Genomic DNA, 26,112 nt, shown 5'->3' on the forward strand with positions numbered 1-26,112 from the left:
AGAAACAAAGGCAGGAGGAAAGAAAACAAAATGGAAGATCAGAAAAAAGCAGCAGCAGACTACAAAACCAAATGCGGACTGCCTGCATCCGTGGGAATGTGTTATTCCCTAAAGCATTTCAGGAGTTCCTTCCCTAAAGCAGCACATCAAGGGACTGGATGAGAGTTGCATAGAGCCAGACCCCAGGTGAGCAGCAGAATTGTATTTGCAGCGACCCCCATGGCAGGGAGGAATGATGTGTCTGGCTCCATGTTCTCAGAAGGCTAATTTATTACTTTATAATACTATATTATATTAAAGAATACCATACTATACTAAAGAATACAGAAACTATACTTACTGAATTCTAAAAGATAATAATGAGAAGTCGTGACTCTCTCCAGAGTCCCAACACAGCTTGGCCTCAGTTGGCCAATGAGTCAAAACAACTCACACCAGAGTCCAATAAGGCAATCTACCTTTGGGTAAACAATTTCCAAACAGATTTCACACGTGAGCACAACACAGGTGAAGCAAATGAGATAAGAATTGTTTTCCTTTTTCTGAGGCCTCTCAGCTTCCCAGGAGAAAAATCCTGGGTGAAGGGATTTTTTCAGAGAATGTGAATGCCACCCAGCAGCCCCTCAGCCCAGGTGTGCAGCTCTGCAGCTCCCCGTGTGACAGGCCTGGCTGTGTCACTGCAGAGCCTGGGGCTCCCGGCAGGAAGGGAGCACAGCCAGGTGTGCGTGGCCACACGGCTGACGTGTGACACTGCCTTTGTGAAGTGCTGCAAGACCAACTGCTGAGAGCACAAGCATCACCAAAAATGTCATGGAACTTCCCTCCAACATGCCACTTTCCTTCCATAGCTGTTGCATTTATTTTTTCACGCCCAGTATAATCTCTAATGGTGGTTTAAAGCCTCAGTTCCTCAAACCATGGGTACACACATCTAAAACAGCAGTCACTATTAGCTGCTGTCCATCCCTCAGTACTTAATAAGCCAAAGAAACACAGAACAGGACGCTGAGTGACACAGCTTCCTTAGTGAGTCAGCTAACAGTGATCTGCCTTTTTTTCCCCCAAAGATGAAGGCCAAGATTAATTCCTCACTTCCCTGCACCTCTCCAGCTACTGCCTTCCTCCCTGTTTCTCTGAGTCAGCCTGAGAGACCAATGCCAGTGGTTCAGACCTCTCAAATTCTTGCAAGCCAAAACATTTTTCTTCATGTTGTATTTTATATGTGCAATAAATTGCCTTTGTGGTTATTAAATGCCCCCATGATGTGTTGACATTTAACCATCCCTTCAAGCTCTTTAGCTTACATTTTTAGTTTGACATTATCCCTCAATTCTTTTAATGAATTGTGCAGTTTTGTAGTAAACCGAGCAGTAAATCATACAACCTCTTAACAGCTGTTTTTACAAAATAGGCTTTAAGGACAGTACAGAGGTAGGACCACATTACTAAACAAAATTAAAAATAGGCAGTTCTGTCCTGCCTGCAGCTTTGAGCTGAACACTCACTGTCTATTTTCTCCCGTTTCTCTTAGACTTCCAGCCTTTGCCAGGGTCTCACATGTTTGAAGGCTGCATATTGCACACATGGCTGGTGGACACACCCAGCCCTCTGTCCCTCCCACCCAACCTTTGCTGGTGTTGTTTCCCTGCTCTTGTTTCCTGAAGTGTTCATGGCAGGTATTTCCTCATGCAGTTGGAGGCTGTGCAGTCAGCTTCTCTATGTGCTCAGTGAGAATGGACAAACATGGCTGCAGGAGACAAAGGCAGCAGTATTGTGAAACCTGTGCAGAGCCCAGGAATTGCTGGGTCTGGCCCAGCACACCTGGAACAGCTTCAGCTCTTTCCAAGCACAGCTCAGTAGTCACCCCGATGATGCAAGACAAACTAATTGAGAAGCGCAGGCACTTTGATGATGCCAAAACACTTGGTAGAGATAATTAATAGACACTTTTGTGCAAGGAAACCACTGAAGCTTTGTATTCCCACTGCAAGAATCAAGTGGAACAAGTTCTCAGTTTGCAAACCACTTTATGCTGAACCACCAAGAAAACATCTGAGTTTAATAGCAGGGTTAGGGTGCAGCACAGCGTGTTTAGCTGCCTGTGCAAGCTGCCTCACTTTGACACCCTTCAACCTGGGGTGCACTGGGGGGGAACAGGTACAAAAGGGGTAACTATTTCAATCATAAAAGCAAAGAAATCACGGGATGCAGAAAAATCTGTCAAAAAATTCCATAAGTAGCTAATCTGCAAGAATTTAGGTTACCTGTCATGCCCAGCATACGAGCTGGGATGAAAAATATAAAGTCCCTTTGGAATATTCAAAATGGGAATGTCATGTCCCCTTCTAAGAGCACCAAGCCACACCCTTTAGGCAGGTGGAAAGTCATGACGAGGTGGCAGATTTTGGGAGACGTGGAAATCTGACTGCCTCTGGGTTGTGCCATGCAATGTCATTGTGGTATTGCACAGATTATAGAGCATCCCTGTTCAGCATGCAGCTGTGTGTATTACTGATGTAATTGAAAGCCAAGCCAGAAAGAAGATGAAAAAAAGAAGAAAAAAAGAGAGCAAGAGAGAGAAAACAACACGTTTTAGTTTTGGTGTATGACACTTGGGACATTTTATATCAGAACAAGTGGACATTTGTCTGGGGTTAGTCTGCACGGACGCATCATCACAGATGCATTTATTATTTATCCAATCTCTGGGCCTGGAGAAAGCAAAAGGCTTATGTAAACCCCCAGTTGGGATTTCTAGATCTTCACTTAGACATTTTCTGTACCAGCTTCCCATGCAGACAGCCCACTCAATTAGAGAGAGAGAGGGCAGAAAGGATTTCTTCGTCAGAGAGTGGTTACCATTAAGTGCATGATTTTGAGCTGCTCTTGTGTAGCTGAACTGTAATTTTCCCCAAGGTGGGGATGGAAGAGCTCTAACTACCTACTGCTGGAAGGCAACTACAGGTATTACCTCTGTCAATACAAAGATGTCCAAGACCAAGCAGCTCAGCTCTTAGTGGGAAAAGAGAAAAGAAATTATGCTTCTGTCCACCCAACGTAGCCACCCTGGCAAGGAGGGAGCGTAGAAGGGCTATCCCAGGTGGGGCATCCCTTTCCTTTTCACCATGAAGGAGCAGTCTCAAGTCCTGCATCCAAAATTAACAGTGAAATTACATACCCTCAACCTGACTGTTGACACTTGGGTACTCACTCTTTTTTCTGGACGCAGTCACTCTGTAAAACTGCTTGGAATGGGATCAATAATTCCAGGTGGTGCTGCGCCTCAGGCAATTCCCACAGCCTAAACATTGGCCTTCCAATGGTGCTTACCCTGGCGAGGCAGAGGCTGGGGAGATGAAGGTGCACATTGTGTACAGTAAGCATTTGAGAGCAGTAGAGTCTCAGTTCTTAGGAAGGGTCCTATGCAGCAACACAATATTTGGTAGTTAGCTTTGTAAACATTAGCTCACAGGAATTCAACCATATCTCAGTAATTAAAAGCCTTTTGCTAATAACATTTGCTATGAAAGAGCAGGTGGCCAAATGACGCTCACACTGTGTGTCAAAGGTCAAAGAAGCAAATAATTTTTAATTGAATATGCAAATTGCACAAACTCACTGGATGTAAAGGAATTTGAAAGCAAAGATGAGAATCTGGTAAGTGATTCCAGAAATCAAATGAGATACATCTACCCTTTAATTAATTATTTGCAATTAGAGAGCTCTCAAAAGCAACAAGGGACCATTCACAACTGGCTTGGGAATTTCAGCCTAAACAACTGGAAGAAGACAAAAAAATTTACACTTGCAGGCAGAATGTAATTTGGGTTTTGAAGGAACATTTCTGTTTACTACAAATCTATCCATTTTAATTTTTCAGATAGCTACAGGCACCACACTACTCTATTCCAGCTATTTATTTTGTGATTTTACAATCCTGATTGTTCCCTCCATGAGGCATGTAAAAACCTCACAAAACCAAAATCTAACAGACCAGGCAGGGGAACAGTAAAACTGACTTTACACAAGGTGTTGTGAAATGCAGTGAACTAAACAAATAGAAAAGCAGGTGGTATATTTTCTTAATTTGTTTCATCTACCTTGGGTGTTGCTTAGAAAGCATTAGGTAGGCATTTGTTAATAACTGTGTGTGTTGCAGCAGATGGTCCTCCATTAAAAATCAGAGCTCAGACAGAGAGCTCTGGGAAGCCCTTGAAGGACTGACAAAACTGTCATGTGTCTGTGCCTCTGCAGCATTCAGTCCATACAGCCAGCCTCTGTGAGCCATATTACCCAAAGCGTGTGCAGTTCTCTCCTGTCTCTGTCTTGCTCAGGTATGGATCCTGTACAGGGAGCATGTGGTCTGCAGCTTTCACCTTTAACCCCTGGTTGTAGAAGAAAGGTGGGAAGCAGCAGCAAAGCTCAGTGCTAGCTCCTGTGCTGGCCAATGACTGGCCATACATAGATCAAGATAACAGACACCTGATTGGTTCTTGACGAAGAGCATAAACCACAAACTAAGGCTGTAAGAAGAGCACTTCTATTACATTTCAATCCCAGGGAATGCTGGACTGTGATTATGTCTCACCTCCTTGATTTCCCCATGCTGGCTCACAGATGAATTTTTAAAACCTAATTTTGATGCAGTATATTTGGACCTCAGCTTCATCCAACATGGTGGGGAGCTGAGGGATGTCCTCTGCCTCTACACAAAAGGGCTCTTTGTAGTTCAGGATACAGAGTAACCTCCACTTGACTGGAAAAAATTAAAGTGCAGAAAGCACCCTGTGCACATCTTCAGACTCTGAAAGACAGTTTGAAGGTAAGAAAATGCTTTTCAGTGCCATCACTGTGATGTGACGGAAAGCAGTCTTGCTTCCTGGGATACCAGAGTAGTGCTCAGCTTTGCAGCCTGCTGCAAAAGCCTTTGAGATCCATCCCTCTCCTGCACTGCTACCACCACCAACAGCACCTCCACTCATACCACGGTCACCCTGCCAGCACAACAGAAACAAACCTAAAACTACTCTAAGAGATCAAAGCAGGGGACACTGATGCTTATCTACCTTTCACCCAAACCAGCACTTGGTGTAAGGGACTCACAGTGAACCCGGCCATGCCATACTATTGTATGTCAAGAGGTGAAGACTCAGTATACTCTGGAATATTTTCAATCATGACATCCAGGAAGATGCTCTGGAGAACATTTGCCTCTTCCTCCTGCTATTGAAATGTTCTGAGAAAATGCATTGATCCCATTTGAGGCGAGCTCATAGATTGGGATGGGGAGCATGCATGCACAAAGGAACATTTCCGTCTCACCATATTTACAATGCAAATAATCCTACTTGTATCCTGTATAAATGCAAAAGCAGATGACAACGATATAGAAAGATTGCCTCTCTTCCACGGCACAGAAAAGTCATGCTGCTTGGCTCAAGCATCTTGGCTCCCCTGAGCACACACTGCCCTGCTGCTCCGGTACCAGGACTTGCTCAATTTGTGAAGAACCTGGCCTAAGGTTCTTCACAATCTTGTGGAGGCATCCCTATAAATCCAAATTGAAAAACTTACACAAGTCATCCTACACCAAGCACACTCTTACATACATCAGAGACGACTTCTCGCCAAAGTCACAAATGTAAAGGAGTCTGTAAAATTTCCTCAGTTAGTCAGTGTAGACTCCTAGTGCCAAATCTGGTTAAACATAAAATGTCTTCCTTAGCAGCAAACCCAAATCCCCCACAGAATGATTGTACCTGCTGCTCACATGCATTTTCTTTCCTTAATGTCTGACTTCCAGACTTCAATCCAAAGACATAACTTCTCTAATAAAGAACATGCAGAATAAGCACACAAGTGCTACTAAACTATTTGGCTCTCTACTTACCTAGTGGTGATATTTGAAAGGATATATAAACTCATCCATATTTTTGGCTAAGCTATTTACAGCAGCTCTAAGTGCCAAAAAGATGCAGGTGTGCTTGTTTAAACACATTCCTGTGGCTTCCTTCTGAGCTGATATTGTTTTTGGGTAACCAAGCTTCCACAAAAGCATTCATCATGTTCAGTGCAGGCTCCATGCAGACCCTGTGCCCCACAGAGCCTGGCAGGGAGAGGTGGGAACAGACTGCACGGACTGGGCCATGGCAGCGTGAAGGTAACTTCTCCTGGTATGGCTCATTTCCCTGCCTGCACGGGTAGAGGTGTGTGTTTTTGTAGCTGCTTTCATGCTGCAATGGGTGCACTGCTTTAAATATCTTCCCCAAAATAGTACAGCAATACCTTTCAGGAAATACAGCTGCTTTCCATAGTTATAGTGTCCGTAAAAAGTCTAAAAAACTTTACATACCTGAGCAGAAGGCACATTTGCTCTGTAAGTAGCACTACACAGACAGGGTTGTTATTGAATTACTGTAGCACTGAGTCAAATCAGTGCTGCAATCCTGTCACACACCCGGCAGCAGGGAAAGTTATCCCTGTGACCTGCACACCATTTTTTTATAACTGCATCTTTAAGTAGCATTACCATGCCATTAATCACCTTGTGGACTTACAGCTTTGAGTAATCCAAAATGGACTATAACCAGTCTTATTGCTCTCTTACAAGAAAAAGGGTTCATTATGTCCTAGAAGTTTTTATTTAAATCATAATGTTCTAATGGTAGAGTACTGATACTGGTCACACTTGAGGCAAGATCTCGAATAACCAACTCTGAAACATTACTGTGCTGACCAAATATTCCCAAGCTTTTCCCATTAATTACTCTGCCCCATAAGTGGTCTCCATACAGGAGCCACTTTCACAACTCTGTTCAGAAATGCTTTCACCATGAAAAAGTCAGTGGCCCAGCAGCTGCAAAGTACTGAAAGCAAAGGAAGACCCTGAGTACAAGCTGCTTCGTATTTCTTTTTCCTGCCTTGAACCTGATGTGAGCTCTTGGATGCCCCGATTATTTCCTGGCTTCAGGAGCTCCCTGTTCTGAAATTTGTTGAAATATTTATGCCCTCTCCCTGTTTCCTGTGTGAAGCTGTGGGGTACATGCAGGGCTTGACAGTGGGGCAGGCACCTCCTGGCCCCACTGTACAGAAACCTTTCAAAGGAGGGGACATCTTTAAAGGTCGGCTTTGCAAATTACCTCCCCAAAACACCTGGGGCCCCAGCACAGCTCAGCAGGGCCCGACTCCCTGCAGAGATGTAGTGGTGGTGCTGAAGAGAGGGGCAAAGCCTTGGGTCATCACCATACACCTCTTGCAGATAACAGGCTTGATATGCTTCATCACATCAAAAGCTTCAGCCCAGCTGCCAGGATCCATTTTGCAACCCAAAAATGCAAATGCAATTTCCCCATCTAGTGGTCCAGCAGAGTAAAAAAGCCACTTCTCTTGCTGCTGATGGAGGAGTAGCAAGGACATCACCCAGCTGAGTGCTCATTTAGCCAGCTCTACCCATCCTAACAGCAAAAAAAAGGCAGCAGAAAAATAAGAGATAAACCCTACAGTAGGTTGTATACCTGCTTAAAAAACCCCCCAAAACACCCAAACAATAAAAATTTAAAGAACAGACAAAGTAAACAAGCAAAGTATGCTCTAAAGGGTGTGTAAACTGTATTCCTTAGGCAGATGCAGGACTTAGTCTAGTTCATTTTAAAATGTTCAGGAAACTGGTCTGACAAAATATCAGAATTACCTTGGAAACTTTGACAAGCCATTAGCTGTGACAGCAAAAAAACTGTTTCCTAGAGCTCAAATTTTCATTCACTGGGTATAGGGTCTGACAGCCAGTGTTACTGGAGCAACACACAGCAATAATAAACGAAGTTCCTTTGGCAAGGCACCTTTCAGCTGCTGTGAATTACAGGTTTACATGGGCCATTCACTGCCCTGATTTTCCTCACTGCGATGGGATTTAAAGCAATGCAGGATGGTCGGTGAGGCACTGCTGCCCCTTCTCCTTCACTGCCAGCTGGAATTCTCAGAGGTTTTTGAGGAATGAAGGATGGGGCAAGAGCAAAAGCTCTTGCCCATTGATGGTGCTGTGGAGGCTTCTCTTACTTCTCCAACCACCACAAAGACAGAGGGTGGGAGAGGCCACTCTCATGTGCTTCCCAACAGGTTCCCTCAATCAAGGGCAGACTGACTTTTGGTACTACTGGGGAAGCAAAATACTTCCCTCATGGCACAGCCCCACACAATGAGACCTGAGCCCTGGCTCCTGCTTGCCTCTAGCCACTCATCTTTTCTCTGTGTCTGGTCCTCACAGCAGGACACTAAACCCCGTGCTGGAGTCGTGCCATCCCTTTCCAGTCTAACCCCAAGCCACACTCCGTTCCCTTTGTATTCCACTTTGAGTAATTACCCAAACACAATTGGAGATGACTATTCTGTGACACCAATGATCAAAGGTTCTTATGGTCAAGAGAATTTAGTACCACAAGCAATACAACCAAACTCCCTTGATGGCAAAACTGGTGTCCAAACCAATCCCAGCACTATGCAGGGATTCTGACTTGTTCAGGGATTTTTTGGAAAGGGTAGTCAGGACGGTATTTTTGCTTGACCCATTATAATTCATAAACTTCCTCCTCTTTGTAATTTTACATCAGCAGCAGAGAAATGGTTTCTTATTTCCCATTTTGTTTTATGGATTTTCCATAGAGAAGATCCAATGCATGAATGAATGATATACACCCACTTCTGTTATATAAAAAAATCCACTTTTCAACATATTCCAGCTTATCTGCTTCATGCAGTTTATATGTAGTGCTTGCTCTGCTCATGAAAAAAAATCATGGCTTTATAGAGAATGCGATATTCCCATAAAGATCAGATTTCATTTTAAGAGAGAAAGCCTAGCTAAAAATCACAAGAGTAAAGGAAATAAATTGGCAAATAGATCCTGCCTATTCAGAGCTTTTCCTTGGGGCTTTTCTTGACCACTCACTTCAATGTAACAGACAGCATTTCTTCATAAAAACCACCCGTTCAAACTGGCCATAGCTGGGAAATAGTTTGATTCTTCTGCAAGCCATGTAAAACATTTTGCTGGCAACATTAACAAGGGAAAATCCCCTAGAGGTGATCTGGTCTGCACAGCCCAGGGAGAGAAGCTGCTTCTGGCCTGTGACTTCAGATGATTCTGGGCTTGGAGAATGTGAAACGCACATGAGACATCAGAGGTGGGGAGCAATGGGCATCAAAGGGAAAAAATTTCCCTGACTAGCACATGTTCCCCTGAGCTGATCCTTATCCCCATGATCAGCTGTGCTCATTCCTCACAGGGAGGACTTGGAGAGAAAGAAAGGGAGCCCTGCCAGATAGCTGAAGGGAAAAGCACAGCTACATCTACATCCATTTTGTTGTAGCTGTAAAGAGAACAAGACAAGCCTTTTCAGGTTTTATTATTACTGGAAGCAGCAGAGGTTGGGAACTTGGGGAGCACAAGGATTTGGTGTGAACTTCAAGTACAGGAAGGTAATGATGGGAGCTGGGGTGGGACAAGGCTGGTTTTTTTTTTTTGTTTGGCTTTATTTCAGAAAAATATAATTGTGTACACATCATAGAAGAGAAATTAGGAGTTCACTCATATCCAAGAGAGACATCACAGCAGGCTCAGCTGTGAAAAATCCAAGAACAGTCAAAGCAGCACCTGGAAAAGCACAGGGTACTGGGATCCCCATCATTTCCAGCAAGGCTGGAAAGTGTCTTAAGAAAAGGGAGTTTCCACTTGCTTTAGCTTTTAGAGACTTACAGATTCTCTGTATAATTCCCAGCATTCTCAATTCTCACCATCTATCCCACAAGCAGGAGGTGAAACCTCTGGGAAGAGATGTCCCCTGTGACTGGTCTGACACCACAGACCACACCAGGTGGTTTGTGCATTTCTGGTACAAGGCAACTCTAAGTTCCTCCCAATGTTTTCTTGTTTTTGTGCTAACTAGCGGATGAAGTTGTGCATGATGCTTGTCTAGAAAGCACTGCCAAAGGTCCATCACCTTACACCCCTGAAACCACCAAGATCTCATTGCTTTCCCCTAAAAAAGGAGGCTCTTTCCTCCTTCCCCTACACCAATGAATGATTTTTTTCTCAAACATGCAGTTGGATTCAGAAGACCCAAACCACTCTCTCCACAGAACATAAACAACTTAGAGAGCAGCCTGAAAACTTTCCCACACTGAGGTTGTCACCTTCTCCCCTCCCTGTCAGAGGATCGCTATGAAACCAGGACAGTAATTCAGTTTTCTGGCTCTCTCCCTTTTCACTCCTTCATTTAGTGTTAACAAAACACAACTGTGTGCCAAACACAGTGCAATGTCTGTGGAGAGGAAATGCATCTGGGACAGACAGAATCAGGAGCTGCAGCTAATTTCCCACAGGCCACGTCAGAGGGCAACCCTCCCCCTGGGCCACCGAGCCTGGCCAAACCACGGCTGCAGGCACTGGGCAGAGCAGCCCAGTGGCTGAGCTGTGGAGGTCATGCCATGAAAACTTCATGTGACCTACAGACACCAACACCAGCTGCCAGTAAGTGGGCAGGGGAGAAAAGGATGTACACAGTAAAGAGCAACATGCCCTGCCCACAACCCCACAGGTTAGTCACCGCAGGCTGATGGTGCTCATGTCTGGCAGCATCAGCCAGCCCCAGATCAGGCACTTGCCCCTCCTGGCCTCCATGTTTGCTTTTCAGCTTGTCCTCAAAGAAGCTTAGCAGTCACTCAGTGCTAAGGGGTGCAGAGACGACTTTCTCTCAAGAACTGAAATGTCAAGAAGACACAAGAAAGCCTGGTTGGAGCCTTTCGCAACAGGAAGGAGGTTGCTAAAGCAGTAATTTACTGTGGTAGGTTTTGCAGCATGATTGCAACATATCATTACACCAGTTTTATCCTTTTCCATTTGGCAGACACCAATTCCTCCCCCTGTTCCTCACAGAGCACAAGCCAACATGGCTGCATTTCAATGGCTTCCAACTCTGCCAATAAAAATATATTAAAAACAACCCCAACAACTGAAAATTCTCACAATTGCATTAGCTTACTCAAAACTAATACATAGATACACACACACGTAAGTAAAAAATATACACAGGTCAGCCAATTTAAAGGGTGGTGCCATGAAATGGTGGGGTTGGTCTGTGAGTAGATAAAATAAACAAAATATAGGTTGAGTAGGAGCCTGAAATGAGATGGGCTGTGCAGGTCTCTAGGCAGATAAACTCATGCCTAGTTGATAGTCTGCTGCCTTGAATGCTTTAGGTACTTCCAGGCACAAAGAGAAACCACACACCCTCTTCTGTGCATTACGGACTGCGGAGTTGGAAGCCACAGGCCACAGGAACAGCAGAGAACCAACGTTCTATTGGTACCAGAGGGAGGGAGCATTCAGGAATAAAATGTTTACTGTGATGTTTTCCCCCATTCCCCGGGATGTGCTCATCCTGTAGACCAACAACTTTCTTGGAGATGCTAAAATGAGTATTTCAGTTGGTGAAGTGCATCCCTCTCGTGGCTTGGCAAAACAGGGATCTTTCCACAGACCCATCACCTACCAGAGCCTCTGTTGTTTGTACAATCAATGTGTGGGGAGAGGCATTTTCTTCCCTTGCTATGTTTTTTGGAGACAGCACTGGGGCAAATTTTGGGCATATCTCAGCTGAAGGAAGGTGCATGAAAGACTAAATTCTCCTAGTTGATCCCATTTAAGATCTTCAGACTTGATACCTATTTGAGAGCAGGGCATTACATTACATTAATCTTCCCATCTAAGTGATGGGGAAAGAGAGAGTTGATATCAGCTCAAATTAGCCCACTTAATGGAAGTTACTCGTGAGATATTTTCGGAGGATGGATAAAATAGGACAACATATTAGTTTCTTGATTGAAAGAAAATAAATAAATTGCTGCAAGGTACTGAGCTTATCCTTCTGGGAAACTGTCTGTAATTCAACTGAACCAATGTAGTTCTCACTCAGGGAAGGAACTCCATTTTAAAAGATATTAAATAAAATATTTGTGACAGTTGCAACCATTCCACAGCTTAACTCTAAGGAATTAGCAATTAACGTTCAGTGATAGGGCTGCATTTGTATTCTAGATACTTTGCCTGAGCTCCATGCAATCAAGAAACACTCATTTTTCAAATGTATTATGTACAAGTGGATTTACAGTTGTACCAAACTTTGAGGGATGGCAGGGAGGAAGAAAAGAGGAATAAAGAAGCAGCCACTAGTCTTTCTTCCACTTAAATTCTTATTTATGACTTCAGCAGTGCAGCCTAAGTAATGATGAAGAATGAAAGAACTTATATTTTCTCATTTAATAATGTGAAGCTTCAAAAAAATATTTTCATTAAAAATGGACTTGAATATCTTGTCAGAACAATAAGCCCATTCTGTTAAAGGTCAGCTATTACACTTTCAGAGAGAAAGAAAAGAATAATCTTCCTAATGCTAAGTGACTTCTTCAAATGAAACAATAAATGTCTTATTTCTTTCCATCCTTCTACATATATTATCAGCAAAAAAATTAATGAAAAGCAACTCCAGTGAAAAACCATATACGGGTTTTTAAATGTAGATCTGTTTAGCAAGGAATAGCAAATGTATCTGTGTGGTCAACTGAGTGAATGAATTTGCAGGAAAAAAATTCTGCAGAAGGAGTAACTGACCAGGAAGAAGGAAAAACTGGCATGTTATGTAATATTTCTATATGAAATACATTTGAACCTGACTCCTTCTATGTGCTGGTAGACTTCTATAGTCGTTCAATCATGAAAAGCTGTTTTACAGTTCATTTTAATGATTAAATTTCATAAAACAAACAATCTACTCCCTTGTGCTTTCTATACTGTTGTGGGCCCCACTTCTTGGGCACCTGGTCAGCTGCACTTGGGCACAAATCCCAAAAGCAGTTCCTTGAGAAGATAAACGTCACCCAGCCAGCACTTGGGTGGGCAAAACTGAGCTTGTATGGGAGGGAAGGGGTGGGGAGGAAAGGAGTGTCTGGGCCTGTAATGATACAGAAAAGGCAGATGGAGATTCACCATGGTTTGATTATTTTCCTATACAATTCTCAATTTGTTGAATGATATTGCAGAAGAGTTTCTTGCTTCTGCTCTGCTCAGGAATCCAAACATAATTTAAATATTCGTGTCCATATTACAACACGGCAAAAACTAATTTATTTTTTTAAATAAATAAATGGTTTAAGTAACAAGGGAGATGTCAAGAGGATTTAATACCACAAGGTCCTTTTCTGACTATTTAAGAAAGCTTAATTTTAAGCACTGTGCAGTCAATGTCTGAATGAAAATTCTTAAATAACTAATCCTTGAGAAATTAAACTTTTATGAAATCCATTTATTGCTCTTATTAAATAACTCTTTCAGGTGTAATTCTCAAACTGAATGCAAGCCTACTAGTGTCAAGAGAAAACTGAGCAAACAGAAGCAGCTGTGAACATCTACTGTAGAAAATCAGTGTGTGTATAAAACAAAATGAGAAATTCTTTCAAGAAAATCTAGAAATTCCACCAAGTTTGCAAACTAGAGATCACCCCAACTGTATAAAATTTTTACCAGTGATGGATTTCCATTGAATTAAATTGTGTAAATCCCTGATGTACAGGAAGTGAAAGTTTCTAACACGAAGAAAATTTATATACAAGCAGATTAAAAGAAAATACCAACAGAAAGCCTTTGAGAAAACTCAGAGCAAAACCTTTACACTAGAAACGAGGCTGAAGCCAAATTAACATAATTCCAGTTTTAACATAGGAATGCACACACTTCCAAATGCCAGAGGATTAAGCTGAGGGATGGAAGATGCACTTCATTTACTTTACACGATAGCATTAATAATATCATTTACTTGAAACAACAGACATTTTATAAGGAAAACCCTACCTGGTGGTCATCTGGGAAGAAAACCTCATTGGATATCTTCATTAGTGGCACTGAGCAGACATTTTCAAACAAGTTTGCACAATGACCAATTCCTTCCTAAAAAAGCAATAGCTCATTTGGAGCCCAGCCCTGAGTTAGCATGGCTGGAGCTGTTTCCTACTGCTATTGAATGTCAAATTCAGTTTTTAGCAATACAAACTCCTTGCCCTTTTTTTATACAGCTGCTCAGAATTGTAAGAATCATAGTTCTAGCACTCTGAATAATCCTGAGTAACATCTGCTTGAGCTGTCCCAAATGACTTGACACCTTCAGCAGTGCTGTCTATCACTGGTCACCTGTTTTCCCACATAGCTGTGAGTTCATTAAACAGTGAACTGCTCTGCGTTCTCAATGGAGATCATATTCCCATGTGAACATTGGCCGTCTGTTTCTCCCTTTTTTCTATTTGTGTTTATAAATCCATTTAAAAAAACAGCCAAATGAAAAAAAAAAATCCAAACCAGAATAATCCTATCCTACAAAAACTTATTATCTATGCAAACATGTGTTGAAGTCCTCACAGTAACTTTACACATCGAAAGACACTATATGAAGTAGGTGGTTTTGTTCTTGACACCACCTTAAAAAAACTTAGGAAGTTTACCCTCTCATGGTGTGAGCTGCCATGCCTGTATGACTTGTGTCTTTTTACTGCAGCATTCCATTTCTACCAAGCTTTTGATGTAACTTTTATTTCTATATTCTGACTTCAACTGGATATTTCTTTTCATGCCCTTTTTTTGTTTGTTTATATGTACAGTATTTGTTTCTTGTCTGGTTTTAGGTGCTGTGATTGACAGGGGCTATTTACTTGCAATAGAGTTTGCTATTCCCTCTCAAATTTATTATATCCTATCATTTTAAATCCTGGGACTACAGGATTTTCATTATTTCAACCGCTTGTGATGTGTCTCTTATGTTTCTGAAGTCTTCCATGCACAATGGCTTTTCCAGTTAGAAAAAGAAACTCATCTAAGCCTTAGAAAAGTATTATGCCACCAGAATAACTGCAGCCAACCAGGTTTGGCTGAGGCGAAGCCCATCTTTCTTGCAAACAATTTCTCCAAATGCTGTTCCACTTCCTTGGAGACCTAAACCCTGCATCCTAATGCTGCCTTTTCAACTCTGTACCCCCTTTACTGGCCAGCCTTGGCTCTGCAGATGGTTGCACCCTGAGTGTGTCCATGAGAGCACCCTCGGCATGAGGGTGCAGATCTCAATGTGATTCTCACCACCAGCCTTTCTCTCTTGCCTCCATCTCAGCAGCACAACTGTCACAGACAGAAATGGAAACACAGTCAAATGCTTGGATGTCTTCATAGCAGAGTTAAAAAAAAAAAAGAAAAAGAGAAGGTGAGGCCTCCTCTGATCTAGGAAGCTGCTGGCATAGCAACAGCAGAGAGGGAAATTGGTGTGGAATGTTTTTCAGCAGCAAATCATTATTTTTAAGGAGTCTAAGGGCGACCCTTCCCTGCTTAGTAAGCTCCTTGACAGAGGGCTGTCTGTAAGGGAGGAGAAAAACTGGTTCTTTGGCAATTTGGAATTAAAATTTCCAAAGTCTCCCATGAAAATTGGATTTTCAACAGATGATGAGGCAACTTCAGATCTGAGCATGAAATGCTAATTGAAAACAAGGTCAAGGTGACTCATGTTTTTACAATAAAACAACACATGTTCATTAAATATTAAATGAAAACATTGGCAAACAATCTTGAGTCTATTTTTTAAAGAAACTGGAAAAGTTACAGACTGAAGAAATGAATTGGAGATAATTTAATGTTTATGGATTTCAGTAAGAAAGCTGATACACTGCTGTTTGAGATCCTGAGGGAAACCATTCATTAAGTTGGCTTGCTCTGAAATGCAGTTAAATTGATACAAAGCAGACTATAGAGCTTCAGAAAAAAAAAAAATATATAATTATAAACTAGAATCCTCCCAGCATCTACTACAGCTTTGACAGAGCAAGCATAGGTCCTTCAGACCCTACTTAAGGGAACTGAATAGCCAGGTTGGGAGAAGCTTTCCTTTTCAAGTATGGTGCTAAATACCCAAGGAGCTGCTGACAGAAAGACCTCGAGATGGCAGAGCTAATGAAGCAAGGTTTGTGTGGGACCTTGCCTGCACTACGGTGTCTAGGAAACAGGGAATCTGACTGGAACCCTGTCAGTCTTCACAAACAGCGACAGCAAAAACGATCTGGCTGTGACACCAGAGAGCAAATTACACTGCAGTGCACTGGGGATGCTGTAGCCAAGTAACTCAGAAACTGGGCAGCTACAGTTGCCTTATTTTAAGGATTGCTGTGTCCACGGTCACCAGCTAATGGTGTCGATATTTCCTGCTTCATGTATGCAAGATCCAGCACCTTCCCTACACACGTGTACATGTCTCTGACAAAGGGATCTCTGAGTCTGAGCTGCTGTCATTGACCTCGCAGTCGGTTCTCAGGCTGCCAGCACTCAGCTGTCTGTCACAAACACTCAGCAGCCAAAAGGCAAATCATTGGAGAGCAAATGGGTGAACTCAGCTATTAGTACAAGCCCCAAACATCTGGAGACTGGTTTATTGCTGAACTACAGCTGAGTCAGTGCCTGAGCTGGGTACAGATTGGGAATTCAGTGAAAATGGGTTTTCTTAGCAAAGTTGCAAAATGTTTGTTTTGCAGTCACAGCAGAAAGCGAAGGTGGGAAAAATATAATTTTGGGGCTTTATTCTCTAGCTAGAAGAAAATGGGGAAATACAGAAACAGCTAAATGGGAAATGACTGTTTGCCCCTCCCAACTTTAAACTGCATTTTCTATGGTTATGAGAAAGGCTTATGCTGACCTAAACTCTATTTAAGCTTTAGGGCTTTACCATACATTTAACACAAAGATTTCTCCTGGGTGAAGAAGTCACACAGTTCTGCCCTTGATGATGGATTTTGTGTTCCCAGCCTATGCTCCAAAGCCTTTGACATGAATTCACAGCACACTGGCAGCATGGTGGGAACTGCAGCCCCTCTTGAGTTGCCTACTGGACTTTCCATCCTCATCTTTGCTGACACCCACCAGTCTGGAGCACTGCAGCCCTTGCCTCCCAAACTGATGAGTGCTGTGCCCTCCCCACAGAGTCCAAAGCCACTGAGGACTTTGGGCCAGTTTCCATACTTTAGTAAAAGAACCTGTCTGTAAAGGGCAGCACACCAGCTGACTGGGCTGCAAAAGTTCCTCAATTCCCACAGCTGCCTGAGGAGACAATCACAAAATCAAGGTTCACTCCTCTTGGAAGGTTTTCCCCAATAGTCTCACCAGTGAGGAAGAGGAAGGCAAAGCAACAGCCTCCCTGTCTCCCTCCACACCAGGGCCATGGCAGTCACCAATGCTGTGGCAATCAACTCCCTCCACTGAGAGAATTGTACCTTGGCAAGCTTGGCTTTGATGAGCAGATTAATTTCACCCACTTGTCCCTCTGAATGTTTAAATACTGTATGGAAACCTTTGGAGTGTTCCAAATTTTTATTAACAATGTACTTCTAATGGGTTTTCATAAAAAACTGAGGAACAATTGCTATTAAGACATCTGTAAATAGCGTATTCCTAATCCTCAGGATATAATTCATTCCTAGTGCGTGCAGGAATGTGGCACCAAGTCCAACATATGGGGGAAACTGGATAAAAAACAAATAGATCAGAAATAATTTTTTGAGCATGAAAATGTTTGTACAATATTCACACAGGTTTTTTGTGTATTTTTCTTTTTTAATTTTTGCAAGACTCATACAATTTCAATTATTCAGAGTATGTCAAGGGAAGCAAAATGCACTAAAGAGACTAATATCAAAGCTCTAATGAAACACAGTGTTTTGCACTCTCAGCTCTATTATGAATGACAATAAAACTGTCCTGGCTGATAACATGAGAATTTGTTCCATCCTTGACATAGTTTCTGGAAGTGCAGCAAGTATCCCTCGAAGACCAACATGTTTTCATTGTTAACAGTACATTTTCAGAAGCTGTGAGATTAACACATTACTGCAGTGCACATTTCACAAAAATCTCAAGTTAAAAAGATCTCAGGCTTCAGATTTGCTCTGAGACTCCACAAACACCACTACACTTGTTCTCAGCAACGGGTCTGCACAGTCCTGAACCACAGCTCATGTCCAGTGACTCAGTTACAGTGTTACCATATTGGATACAGGGGCTCCAAAGCATATTTGCTTTATAAGTGAGTAAATTTAGTTGCTAGTAAATTCCTGTCTGCTCAGGAGCTGTGGCTACTGCTCAGAGCTAAGGTAGAAAGCTCAGCAAATCCACCTGCAGCAAGTGCAGCTCCAAAAAATCACCACTGAGGTATGTATAACTGGATTTAGTTCCTCACATCCTTATCCTATAGGTGAGAAAAACTCATCAGAACTTTCTGTGCCTTTACAGGCCCTCAAATCTTTAAAATGATTGTGCAAGGAACAAGAAGTTCACAATTAATCAAACTGATTTTTATCTAAGGGGCTCAGATTGAAAGGCAAACACAAATATCTTGATGATATTTCTCCTCAGGGAAAAAAATCTGCCTAGTAGAAGTCCATGCCCAGCTCATGAAGTGACACTTGGTACAGATTTTAAGCAGAGAAAAGGTTCTATGTGCCCAGATTCCAAAGTTTTGTTTCACTTAGGTTTCAAAACAATACAAGTTTGCATGCATGCCTGTTTGAAAAGTCTCCATTAAAAAAGACAAAAAACCACAAAGCACCACTCAGTTCTGCAATGTCTGTTAGTTCACAATTATTTTGTAAATTGCAGTAACATACTCGATTGCTGAAATTTCATATCAATGGTTTAGTCAAGTTGTTGTTCTCCATGCATGTACTGGCTGAACAGTTTTGGGAATAAATATTGGAAAGCTCAAACTGAGATGAAGGGAAGAAAAAAATTCAAGCCTAAATTCTTGGATTTGCTGAGGGTGGTTTATTTTCATTTTGGGGATTAGTTTTTTTAAATATAAAACCTTTGTTAGCTTATTAAATGCACTTATTACATTAAATTTTATTCTGTTGCCTCTTTATGATAAGGATGATAAAGCAATGGATACCCAGGCTTGGATGAGAAAACCTGCTTATCTTTTATCACCAACACCTTCCAAAAAAAGTGAGTTTATTACTATGGAGACAAATCCCACTTCTTCCTGGGAATTAAGTATCTACATGTCTTGAAAGCTGTCTGGCAAATTTCACACCTAAGCAGAAGAACTGAGAACAGAATTTTTTTTTTTAATTTCCTGCTTTACAAAGAAAAATCTCTAAACTGTCCTTATATCCATTAGTTGCGCACTTTATCTCATCTATTTTCAGGTAACTTCACGTTGCCAGAGGGCCACCAGGAAGGCAGGGAAAAGAGTGGTATAAGTGGCATATGAGATGTATTAAAAATAGATGAGATGGGGTTTTTTCATACACGTGGATGTTCCCTGAAACCTGGTAAAGTGATTTGCCTTTTATTATATGGGCACCCTGAATTGTTGCAATAGGGATTTAAGAACATATTTAACTTTTGCTCAAAGGACTTGAATAAATGCTTGAATTGGTCCCAGATTTTAATCTTTCTTCAACCTGTAAATGCTGGTAGGAGAGCAGGGTTTAAAGAGCACTGGAGGATTTGCCCCTCTCCCAGGTGAACCACAGCCATGTGGTCCCTGGCAGCCTCTGTGCCTTCACAAAACACCCACATTCTGTAACCAAACTCTGCCCTGCACTTCTGCAACAAATCAGCTCGGAAGGCACACGGGGAGGGCATAAAGAGAGGAGGAACAGAAAACAGCAGGGAAAGTATTTTCCTGTTGACAGTAGCTGTCCACCACATTCTCATCCTAAGACCAAAACTTTGGATTTTCTGGGAACACAGAAGCCATTGTCAAGCTCTTGCCTGCATCTCTGTCCTTGCTCTAAGCTAAATAGCCTGCAGGTTTTGGTCCTTGCTGCTGCACTATCAGTGAACCATGACTTACATTTACAGCTCTAGGGTGCAACTGGAGTTGAGAACATTTCAGAGAGCTCAGAGGACTGAGCTCTCAGATTTTCTCCACTCTGAGTCAGTTAAAATCCCTCATCGATATTGTGCTCTGTGTATGTCAGTAGGCTGCAAAAACAACACTGAAATATTAAATGTCATGTCCAGATGCAGATCAAATGCTTTGCCAAGCTGTGGTAATCTCCAACAAAAATGTGGACAGCAGAAGCACACAGCACTGTATCCTGAGCACGATTCCTAGCTGCAAGGGTCCTGGCCCCATTAGAAGTTATTCAGGCAGACAAATATTGGAAGTGTGACTGCAGTTTTAGATAGATGGGACAAAACAATCAAAGGAGAACAGACCTTTGCAAACCCAAGATAGTGGGGTCAGGTTCTCAGAAAACATCCTGCTTTGTGATGTGCCACCCACTTCTGCTTTGTCTTTATTTAGGTGTCAAACAAATGCAGCCACTGTTGAGTACTGAGGCAGGAGGTTATATTTTCGGAGCAAACTGAGAAATGGTAAAGGTTTTCTCAGATTCTGGAAACTCCAGGTTTCTGCAGTTAGAGGTCAAGAGAGCCCAGCTGACAAATTCAAGGGCTTTTATCAGCTCCTCAACGGGTGCTGCCTTTCCCCTCTCACATCAGTCCTTTCCCCCTGTGCTTTCCCCTCTGGCATGAGGGGGACACTGATGTGTCCCTACAGCTCTACCAGGCAGGGGCCCAGCTGTCCCTGCAAACACAACACCTCCATACCCTTTGTTATGCTGTCAGAAATCAATACCAAGTAGTGCTGTGCCTGCAGCCTTGTGATGGAAAAATAATTTTAAAACAAAACAAAAAAATCAATAGTCTAACAGACCCTGGCCAGTCCTGGTCTGCTGAAGAACATCAGAAGAGAAAAGAGCTCAAGTACAAGGGAGCCACAGTGCAAAATTTACATTTTTGCACTAAGCAAAGCAGCAGGTGGACTCAGAAAGAAGCCCTGCTTTGAGAAAGGCCAAACATCAACAAATCTCAGCACCCAACACCAGGAAAGCTGTCACACACCAGCACTGGCAAGGAATAGCATGAAGAGCATTTTACCAAGGCAGGAGCAGCCCTGCTGAACTTATAGGAACACTCTCAAGATCCTGTATCTCTCAGCTGGCTGCAAAATCTTCTGCTTTACTGACAGCACTTTACAGAGGCACCTAAGACAACTATTAAGACAAAATAAACCCTAATAAAACAAAGCATTAGAGTTTAAATTGAACTGTCTCCCTAACAAGAGCAGATGCATCCTGGGACCAGTTTCATTGGCGAGAAAAGGTTAAAAATTTTCCTCACTCATATTTTTCATTTGTTCCTTAGAGGTTGAAATAACCATACAGATTTCATAGTGGTTTTTCATCTAGAGCATAGGAGCGAGAGGTTATGTGCTGTCCCCAGGGGCTGAAGAGACCCAGATGGGCAGTAGCTCAAACTCCAGAGACTCCTCTCTTGGCTAGCCAGCAAACCAATGCCAGAAACCAGAGTTACTCTTCACAGCTCTCATTGAAAATGGGGTAAAGCTTTGCTCTTGCTGTGGTGAGAGAGTGCAGCTCTGCTGATGGCAGGGATCTATGTGCTCTTGAGGAGCTGCTGGCTTTTCTCCTGTGTCCAAAGTCCTCTGTTTATTTTGAAACAGCAACAAAGTCTCTGCTGCTCTCCAGACAATGCTGTTGCTGTGTCAGTCCAAAACATCCCCCCCTCCTCTGTGTCTGTCTGGCCACCCTTCCCTGCCTCTGCCTGTGTGTGACGGGTGGGAGGAGAGCGATTTCCTTTTGCAAAATTACCCCTCTAAATCCTTACCTCAGTTGTTTCTGGACCAGCCTAATGCTGCATTCCTCTTCCAGCCACATGTGTCTGCTGTTTTCCAAACTATGGCTTCCTTTTCTGGTCTGTGAGCATAACCCCAGAGAACAACACACTGTCCCAACTGCTCAACATCAACCAGCTTTTTGGGCTGGCAGGAACTTCTCCAGTTGTTCCCCAGAGTGCACAGAAAGAGCCCTTCTGAAGGTGAAGGTCAGTGATATTATATGCTATGTGAATGTTTTCTCCTTATGTCCTAAAACCATTCCACATTAAAAAAAAACAACCAAACAAGAAAAACAAAACAAAACCCTTTCACAAGAGCAATTTCAACCCATTGTATATTTCCAGTGCTGAGCTTTGTGGGTGTTTTACTAAGATAGAGATCAGAGCCCGAGTTAAGGAAGGCTGGCAGAGCTGCCAAGCCCTGTAAGAAGCTGTAAATGAGCAAACAAGATTACTGGTACATTTTTCAAATGGCGTGGGGCTGAATGACAGGAGCATTTAAATGACTTGGAAAAAGGTAAAGTAATTGAGATTTCTATCTGAGCAACACCAGCATGAAAAATCCTCCATAAGAGTCAGGGTGTATCACTTGCAGTCTCTTTTAGATACTATATCATAAAGACACAGGTTCTACTCTTTATCACTTTCCATACAGTTACTTAAGTTATAAAAGTGAACCAGAGCTAAAGCTCAAGGAAAAAAATTACAACAGCTGTACACGTGTATTGGCAAGTAGGACAGAGAAAAAACTGAGCCTTTCCAGAGCAAAACATGTGAGCTGGGCCAGAGCACGGGGTCCCTGTATTGGGCCACAACATATCCCAAAGGGCCATAACTGCTGATGTGGAATTTACATACATCACTTACACACCACTCCCTAAATCACTGTTGCTGGAAGGAAACACCACTACTGTTACCCAAAATCTAGGCACCAAAGGGCAAAACACTGCATGTGAATCTTATTGGAGTTATTTTTCAGAGCAAATTTTTGAAAATATATTTCATCATAGCAAAAGAATGACTCCAAGGTTTTTCAAGGTTTTTTAGGGATGGGTTGGCTTTTACCCGGGTTGCCAGGGTTCTGACTGCTGTCGGGTGCTAAATTGGCATGCAGAGCTCCTTTCCTCACTTCTCTACAGCTGGCCTGTGTTTGTCCACAGCTCTGCCTTCATGACCCTGCCACGGAGGTCAGGCCCTTTTTGGGAACCCTCCCCATGCAGGGATCCTCGTCCTCAAGGCTGGAATCTGCCACAGGAGGGCATGTTGCCTCCACACCTGCAGGCTTGCAGCCATTGTTAGCAGAACTGTTCAGGATCTCCCATTTGCACAGACAGCATAAGAAGAAGCACCTGTGCACCCTTAGGAGATGGGGTAACCTCTCCAGCACCCTCTGCCCACAGCAGCCTCACAAGGACTCCACATGGCCAGCTTTTCTCCCATTTGCTCACTGGTACCAAGGGACAACAGGATGCTGCTCCATTGAGGGTTTGCAGTCCTGAAGAAAACCCAGAGCAGACAGGGCCAGACTTCAGCCCATCCTCCCCTCAGCAATGGCAACAGGAGAAATTCAACACAGAGAAATGCTAAACCCCAGCCAGAGCCAAAAGCCAACAGAGCAGGCAGCCAGCAGGGTCCTGCAAATATGCAATACGTGGCAGCATGCTGTGTCTTATTAAACACCAAGCACCTCGCAACAGAAGAACTGTCTCCAAAACGTTAATTTTCTTGCAGTTGATTAACTGTCCAGCATCCAGACTCACATTACCTCTGAGACTGAGCACGCGTGGGAGGGAAACTGGCAGCAGCCGCCGGGAGCCAGTGCCAGTGTGCGATCGTGAAGTGCTCTCACACCACATTTGGGATTATTGCATTCCTTGGGGAGCTGCCAAATACTCCCCCTGCCCAAGTTTTCTCTTCTTTTTTGGTGGATGTGGATTAGGATGAGAGGAAGTGGGTGCCTGTTTGATTTTCAGTAGGAAGCTCCTGCCCTGATCCTTTCAGGCAGGCTGATGGATGCAGACATGCTGCCCACCCCTAAACACTTGCGTGCAAGGCTCCAGGAGCCTCCCAGCTGCAAACACCTCTTTTTAATAGAAGTGCTGCCTCGCCAAGCATTTGAACACAGAAAAACCCCTCTCAGACAGCAGCATTTTTATTTTGTTGTTGTTGCTTGTTTCACTCTGCAAACAGGAAAGGGACCAAGCTGTCCTTGTCTCCCAGAGCATGTGGCTGCCACACACAAATGTCAGCCCCAGCAACAATCTTGTTCCCGTAAGTCAACAAACAATGTTTAGAAAGGTCTGTGCTGTGGGAGGATTTCCTAATGTAATACAAGTCATCAGACTTAAAACACATGTCTGCTCTGGTGAATTTAATAAAGCAACAAGGCTGTGTAGGAAAAAAGATACAAGAAAACAAGAACTTTCTCCTGATGACTTCATCCCACAGGGGCATCAGTAAATCAAGGGCAGCATTTTTTGGGAAGGGGAAGCTCTGGAGATTTCTTCAAGAACTTTGAAGTGTTCCAACAAAACCAACACTTTTCTTATTAAAAAAAAAAAAAAATAGAGAGAAAACCCGTCATTTTCCCAGCATTGTGCCACGAGAACATCACTCACGAATAGAATGTTGTATCATCAAGGAAGGAGCATGGCCTGAGCCACTGAAGCATTTGTTTCACCTCTTTTTTACAGCATGGGCAACACAGACCCATGTTGATAACACTGCTTCTCCACATACCATATTCACCCATGTGTTTTACTAGGGGAGAACAACAAATGGGGTTAACTTTTTTAAACATAAAAAGAAAAAAGCTGTCCACAAAAGCCCCAGATCACAGACCCCAAGCCCCACTAAGAGGAGCAATGAACAAGAGTTTGAAGAAGCCACATTTCAGTTACAGCAGCAATGGCAATTTGCCTCTGCCTGTAAAATAGGCAGAGAGAGATGGACACCCAAAAAAGGGTCACTGGACTGCTCCAGGCAGGCACCCAGACTGTGTCACCTCACATGCACTCAGAGTAAAAAAGACATTTAGAAAATCAAATGGCAGATCTTTTTTCCGTGTTCTCGACATAACTATCAAAATGAAAGCTGATCTTGTTGTGTGGAAGCCTCTGAGTAATCTGCTGGAGCCAAGAGGAAATCCTAGGGGATATTCGTGGCTCTTGGCAGCACAGTCCTGGACCAGCTGGACTTTGACCTACCCCAGTGCAGCTGTTCCCAGGTATGCCACTGCCTGCTTCCACCAGGCAGGGCTTTACAAAGCTGATTTTTTTTTTTTTGTATATACAGCTGTATGTACTAAAAATAAAAGTAAAATAGTGCATATTTCTGCAGTACACTGCATTTATAAAAGTTTTATCTCTCCTCTTTGTATTGCTTGGGAGCACAAATACATTTCTCATGTATTGTCAGGAAGATCTTCCTCTTTGCAAATTCAGGTCTTCTAAAGATGGACGATCAACTAATCTTTTAAATTTGAAACAACTAACAAAGTATTACATTGCAGAAACCTGCATTCAAATCCCACATTCACACATGCATGCAAACAATACCTTTTAGTGGTTTAAGACAACAAAAGCAAAGCCCCACACACTTTCATTAACTCTCACAATCAGCTTTTATCACAACACTTAATCTACCTTAAGCTTTTGTACAAACAACAGGAGATGCACGAAATCTCCCATCTCCAGTAGGACATATTCAGTATTCACCACTGAGAAGAGCAGGGATAAATATACCAGAACATCAACAACTCCCTGTGATTTCTCCCTGTGACCAGAGCTAAAGTTATTTAGAACACAACACAACATTCACAGAAATAAACCATTAGTCATTGGCTCCCTAACCTCAAGCCTTTATCAGCCTTCTCAAAGTTCCACAAATCATGTGCTCAAACACAAAAAATGAAGCAGCTGTTACTGAAATCTCACAAGCCATATAAAATGCAGAGTTATTCAGTATAGAAATTTCTAAACTGTGAAAATGTTTAACTTCTCTTTGGTTAAAAAGTAAGAGAGAAATAATCAACAACACTGACCTACTTCAGCTACCTAATTCAGAAGACAAAAGAAGGTTTAATAAGCACTAGATGATTTTCTCAGTCGTCAATAGTTGCGGAGCCTGTAGGCATGTGATGTTTTTATGTTGTCTTGTAAAAGTACATTTAAAATTCTTCAGTTTGTGTAGCTATATTGACCTAATGAAGTTTATAATTTTGGCCAAAGGATGTTTGTGAGGCTGTTACCGGCAGGTTTCCAGACTCTCATAAAATACAGCTGCTCCATGACTCCTGACGAGTCCAGACAGTGCCCCTGGCTACCTGAAAGCTCAGTCAC

The 26,112-nt window shown here is 42.7% G+C and overlaps 1 protein-coding gene across 2 annotated transcripts in view; it reads right to left on the bottom strand.

Annotated features, from left to right (window-relative positions):
* PHYHIPL (phytanoyl-CoA 2-hydroxylase interacting protein like) overlaps positions 1-26,112 on the bottom strand; it is a 125,723-nt gene that overhangs the window by 97,580 nt on the left and 2,031 nt on the right. The window contains exon 1 of one of the 2 annotated variants that reach the window (XM_064430051.1): positions 21,764-21,921. The exons of the other annotated variant lie outside the window; for it this stretch is intronic. The gene's annotated coding sequence lies outside the window, so the exon portion shown is untranslated. Of the gene's footprint in view, positions 1-21,763; positions 21,922-26,112 lie in introns of those variants that run through there. 2 annotated transcript variants of the gene reach the window in all.

The sequence above is a fragment of the Passer domesticus genome, chromosome 8 (genome assembly GCF_036417665.1).
Source record: "Passer domesticus isolate bPasDom1 chromosome 8, bPasDom1.hap1, whole genome shotgun sequence".
Classification (NCBI taxonomy): domain Eukaryota; kingdom Metazoa; phylum Chordata; class Aves; order Passeriformes; family Passeridae; genus Passer; species Passer domesticus.